The following is a 6,000-nucleotide window of genomic DNA, read 5'->3' as shown; positions in this document are numbered from 1 at the left end:
TTGCACCTATGGGATGATTGTGTGGTTTTTCTCCTTGGATTTGTTGATATGGTGAATTACTGTTTGATTTTTTTTAAATAACGGTTTTATTTATTTATTTGACAGAGACAGACATAGCAAGAGAGGGAACAAAAGCAGGGGGAGTGGGAGAGGGAGAAGTAGACCTCCTGCCAAGCAGGGAGCTAGATGTGAGGCTCTGTCCCAGGACCCTGGGATCATGACCTGAGCTGAAGGCAGACCCTGAACAACTGAGCCACCCAGGTACCCCTACTCTTTGATTTTTGAACATTAAACCAACTGTGCAATTTTAGGATGAACCCACCCTACTTGGTCATGTTGTGTTATCCTTTTTTATGCCATTGAATTCAGTTTGCTGAAGTTTTGTTTAGTTGTGGTTTTTTTTTTTTTTTTTTGCTTCTATATACATGGGAGATACTAGTCTATAGTTTTGTTTCTGGTAATATCTTTGGCTTTGGGATTAGGGTAATACTGGCCTCATAGAATGAGTTGGGAAGTACTCCCTTTTCTTCAACTTCTTGGGAAAACTTTGTGTAGAATTAAGATTATTTCTTCCATCTATAAAATTAGTACAAATACTAATTTCTAGAGAGTTAGTATTATTTATTTTAGCTATGTAGGCCTGGAATTTTTGTGTGGGAAGGTTTGTAAGTATAATTTAAGCTTTTTAAATAGATATTAGACTTTTTAGGTTATCTACTCTTTTGTGATCTGTGGTAATTTATGTCTTTCAAGGAGTTTGTCCATTTTATCTATGTCATGGAATTTATTGACATGAAGCTATTATTGTTCATAATAATCTATTTTTATCCTTTTTTTCCCACTTCAGACATAATATGTTGTAGTCATAACAAGGTTTGACTTGTCACAAAACATTGTGAATACTCAGTTATCACACTTATGAACTATTAAAAGACCTACTTTTATCCTGTATACCTGTAGAATATGTGGGAATGTCAACGCTGTATTCTTGATAATTGATAATTTGTCTTTTCTTCTTTTTTAACTGATTAATGTAGCTCAAGCTTAGTCCATTCTATTGGTTTTCTGAGAACCAGCCTTTGCTTTATTTGATTCTCTCTATTGTTTTCTTCTTTTCTAGTTCATTGGTTCTTGCCTCAGTCTTTATTACTTTCTTTAGTCTGCTTTATGTTTGCCTTGTTCTTTCATTTCTAGGTTTGTAAGGTAGAAGCTGAGATCACTGATATGAAACCTTTTTTTCTTTTTTATTTTTTTCCTTCTTTTCAAAGATTTTATTTATTCATTTCACAGACAGAGATCACAAGTAGGCAGAGAGACAGACAGAGAAAGGGTAGGAAGCAGGCTCCCCACTTTGCAGAGAGCCCAATGCAGGGCTCAATCCCAGGACCCTGGGATCATGACCTGAACCGAAGGCAGAGGCTTTAACCCACTGAGCCACCCAGGCACCCCGAGACCTTTTTTTCTAATAGAGACATTTAGTGCTATAAGTGTTCCTTTAAGTACTGCATTAATGGCATTACAAATTCTGATAGTGTTGTTTTCATTTTCATTTTCATTAGGTTCAAAGTACTTCTCAATTTTTCTTTTGATTTCTTCTTAAATTTGCCAATTATTTTTTTTTTAAAGATTTTATTTATTTACTTGTCTGAGAGAGAGAGACTGCCCAAGAGGGGCCGGGGGGTGGGAAGCAGGCTCCCCGCTGAACAATTAGCCCAATGGGGGACTCAATTCCAGGACCTGGGATCATGACCTGAGCTGAAGACGGATGCTTAACCCATTGAGCAACCTGGGAGCCCCTAATCTGCCAGTTATTACAGAAAGATGTTGTTAGCTTCTAAATAGTTGGGGACTTTCCAAGGATCTTTTTATTATTGATTGCTAATTTAATTTTTCTGTGGTCAGAACATCGGTTGTATGACTTGAATCCTATTGAATTTTATTGAGACCCAAAAGAGTTCTCTGTGCTTTTGAGAAGAATGTGTATTCTGCTACTGTTGGGTGTTCTATGAATGTCAGGTCAAGTAATTAATAGTATTATTTAAATTTTCTATATCCATACTGATTTTTTGCATACATGATTTAGCAATTATTGAGATAGGAGTGTTAAAATTTCTGACTATAATTCTGGATTCATCTATTTCTTTGTATAGTTTTATCAGTTTTAACTTCATTTATTTTAAAGCACTAGTATTAGGTTCATAAATGTTTAAGACACTTCTTTCCTCTTGATGAATTGTCCCCTTTATAAAATGACCTTTTTGATCCCTGGCTAATATTCTTTGGTCTGAAATTTAGTTTGTTTGATTTTAAAGTAGTTAATCTCATTTTTCTTTTGGCTACTGTTAGCATAGTTTCATTCTTTTCATCCTTTCACTTTTAACTTATTTACTATATTATCTTTTTTAAAGATTTTCTTCATTTTAATTTATTTATTAGACAGAAAGTGAGAGAACACAAGCAGAAGTAGAGGGAGAAGTGGGATCCCCACAGAGCAGGCGGAGCCCAACGTGGGACTCTATCCCAGAACTCTGGGATCATGACCCCAGGTAGAGGCAGTCGCTTAACCACCTGAGACACCCAGGTGCCCCAATATATTGTCTTTATATTTAAAGTGCACTTTTTATAGGCAGCATATGGTTGGGGCTTGCTTTTTTATTCATCCTCACCGTGCTGCTTACACCATTCACATTTAATTTGAGATTAAAGTAGTTAGATTTGGTGTTTGTTTTCTATTTGTCCTGCCTGTTATTTGTTTTCACTTTCCTGGTTTCCTACTTTCTTTTGGACTAATCAAGTTTCTTCTTGACTTGATTTTATCTCCTTTGTTGCTTTAGTAATTATAATTCTTTATTTTGTTATGTTAGTGGTTGCTTAAGGTTTATAGCATATATATTTATCTATCATAGTGTATCTTAAAATGATCTTATGCTATTTCACACATAATATAAGAAGTTTACAATATATACTTTCATGTATCCCTTTCTGGCCTATATGATGTTGTCATGTATTTTATTTTTCATTTCTACAAATTTAATTTGAGTCTTCCTTTATATTTTCTATGTCTCTAACTTTTTGAATGTGTGGAATGCAGTTATAATAATTGTCTTAATGTTCTTTTCTGGATTGCTTTTCACTAATTATTCTTCCTCCTACTGATTGTATTTTCTTGATCTTTGCATAATTAATAATCGTTGTTTGGATGCTAGACATTGTGAATTTTACCTCTTTCAGTATTGATTATTTTTATAACTACAAATCTTTTGCTTTGTTCTAGGAGATACTTAAATTATAGAGTATCTCAAAAACTGTTGTTGTAGATATTTTGTTTATTGTTTTGTTTTGTTTTAGATACTTTAGTTGGGATGATACATCTTGTCCTTATTTGTTCTTCTTGGTTGAAAGGGGAAGTCAGTTCATTGCTTTCTTTCCTCTTTGAGATTTAATCTTTTCTCTTTTATTTTCACTTTTTTGAGAGTAAAATGTCAAGGTTTAGAAAAGTTGTAAAAATTATTCAAGGAACACCTGTATACACTTCATCTAGATTTATCAGTTGTTAGCATTTTGCCACATTTATGCATGTTTTCTCTCCCTTGCTCTCTCACATGTAGACTTTAATTGAACCATTTGAAAGAAATTGCAGACATCATGATAATCATTAAATAATTCTTGAGAATAAAGTCACTTTCCTATATAACTATAATACAGTGATCAAATTCAAGAAAGAGCATAGAGGAAGAAGCAGAAATTGCCTTTTATTTTAAAGATTTTATTTATTAATGTATTTATTTTGAGAGAAAGAGAGCAGGGAGAGGGGCAAAGGGAGAGGGATAGAATCTCAAGCAGACTCTACCCTGAGAATGGAGCCTAATGTAGGGCTCAATCTCATGACCTTGAGATCATGACCTGAGTCAAAATTAAGAGGCAGTAACTGACTGAGCCATCTAGGGACTCCCAGAAATTGCCTTTTAAAGGCTGGGTTCAGAAACAAACAAACAAATAAATGTATGTATATATGTATTATGTATGTAGGTATGCTGGGTTCAGAATTGGCACTCCCTTACTTCCACTCTATTCCATTTGTCAAAGTAGTCATAGGCTAACCCAGATTTACACGGAGGGGAAATATGCACCCATTTTTTACCCAGAGGAATGTCAAAGAATTCCAGGCTACTTTTAATCCTATCACACTGTATATATTCACTTCCTATTGCCTCAGTAACATACTTTGCAGCAACTTTTTTTCAGTCCAGAAATTCAGATATCAAATCTCTTTAGTCTCCTTTATTCTAAAAACAGTTTTTAAAATTTTTCTTGTCTTTTATTACATTGAAATTTTTGAGGTGTGCAGACCAGTTTTTTCATAGAATGCCCCTTAATTTGGGCTTATCTGTTTCCTCATGATTAAATTCCAATTCTGTATTTTTGGCAGGAATACAATAAAGGTGATGTCATGTCCTTAGAATCACCTCACATGTGATGCCAATTTGTACTACTGGTGAACTTAACTTTGAGTACTTGATTAAGGTGGTACCTGCCAGACTTCTCCAAAGTACTGGTACTCTATTTCCATCTTAATTGGTAAGTAATCTCCAAGAATGTCGTTTTATCTTCTTTTCCTTTAAATTAAAAAAAAAAAAAAAGTCCTGTATTCTGTTTTAGAGAATCCCCTTAATCTGTGGTGTATCAGTTCTTCTGACTGTCACTTAAGTGTGACCTCCTACTTGTGGCAATTTTGTTATTGCTGTTACTTTTCATTTGTGTGAATCTTATGAGACTGAATCAAGCCGTTTCTTGTGAATTTCTATTGCTTCTGTTTAGAGCACGGGAGACTTGGAAACTCTTTAAAGGCCCAGTTCTCCTGCTTAGAATTCAATGACTCAGTTCTGGTTCTTCCCATGGTTTGTTCCTTCTAGGATGGGGTAATTCTTGGAGAATCTCTTACTTTCCCGAGCGTAGTAGGGTGCCCTGGAGAATCTGGCCTGCTAGCTTGCCTGCCTAAGCAGAAAAAAACACCATGATTTTTCATTTAAATCTTTAGTTATAAATATGGTTCTGTCTTGACTTTATGTTATGGTATCTTGGAAGAAGTTAGGATTCCTCACAATTTATTCAGTTAATATTCTTAATCGTCCTGCGAAATGGGAAAGACACGTAAATTGGTGCATTATGTAGTTGAGAAAACTGAAAGCTCTCAAGAGTGATGTAAGGTAAGTTTACTAATAACCTCTGAAGCCTCAGTTTCCTCCTCATCTGTAAAACCAGAACTAACCATCTCTTTGAACTAACCGATACTCTATGAGCATTTACCGGGATGAATGTGGGAAGCACCGAGCACCTAGCTCAGTATTATCAGCAACAAGGCTTTAAGAGCACTCAAAAGATAACATGTCCACCCCTCTCTCTCCCTCCCAGTTCTTCCATCGCCCGGGTGGGGTCCGTCTGGCTGGGGGCGGAGCGCCACGCTTGCAGAGACACCGGTAGACCCGCCCCCAGGACCCGGCCGACGCGACTCTCGGGGCGGGCAGGGGGCGGAGCCCGTACTCGGGAACCTCCTCCTGGGCGGCGGGGCGGCCCCCATGGCCCCTCTCGCCTCCTCCCCTTTATCCGGGAGGCGCTCACGGCGGCCGCGTCTGCGGTGAGTACGCGGGGCCTGGGCTCCGCGGCCGCCTGGGACGCGCAGTCCGGGGCGGAATGTGTGTGTTTGTGGGGTGGGGTGGGGTGGGGTGGGGAGCGGGGTGCGGTGGCGGGCGCGGCGTGGGCATCGCCGTGGGGCGCACCGGGCTGGGTCCCGCGCTGGGGCTGGGTGCGTGGGGAGCCGGCGCGGCCCGGCGCGGTGGGGGCCGTCTGGCCTCTGCCCCAGCGGTGGGGCCGGACTGGGGGCCTGCGGAGGCTCAGGTGCCCCGCGCGCTCCCTGTGCTGTCGGCTGGGGTGGGGGTCTAGTCAGGCGAGCTGCTGCCAAGTGGGGAGAGATTCAGGGGTCGCCTCACGAATCTGGGGTCG

At 39.0% G+C, this 6,000-nt stretch overlaps 1 protein-coding gene and 1 pseudogene across 4 annotated transcripts in view; one reads left to right on the top strand and one right to left on the bottom strand.

The window, feature by feature from the left end:
- Nucleotides 1–841: 841 nt before the first annotated feature.
- LOC123394651 lies at nt 842–935 on the bottom strand (annotated as a pseudogene).
- Nucleotides 936–5,526: 4,591 nt separating this feature from the next.
- Nucleotides 5,527–6,000, top strand: part of B4GALT4 (beta-1,4-galactosyltransferase 4) — a 29,397-nt gene continuing 28,923 nt past the window's right edge. For 2 of the 4 annotated variants that reach the window (XR_006609099.1, XM_004761379.3), the window contains exon 1: nt 5,527–5,635. The gene's annotated coding sequence lies outside the window, so the exon portion shown is untranslated. Of the gene's footprint in view, nt 5,636–5,669; nt 5,694–6,000 lie in introns of those variants that run through there. The other 2 variants (XM_013060943.2, XM_004761380.3) reach the window with 2 other exon arrangements.

The sequence above is a fragment of the Mustela putorius genome, unplaced genomic scaffold, assembly GCF_011764305.1.
Source record: "Mustela putorius furo isolate JIRA1106 unplaced genomic scaffold, ASM1176430v1.1 tig00003834_pilon_pilon_pilon, whole genome shotgun sequence".
Taxonomy (NCBI): domain Eukaryota; kingdom Metazoa; phylum Chordata; class Mammalia; order Carnivora; family Mustelidae; genus Mustela; species Mustela putorius.
Note: the sequence above shows the minus strand (reverse complement) of the source record. Positions and strands in the feature narration are given on the sequence as shown.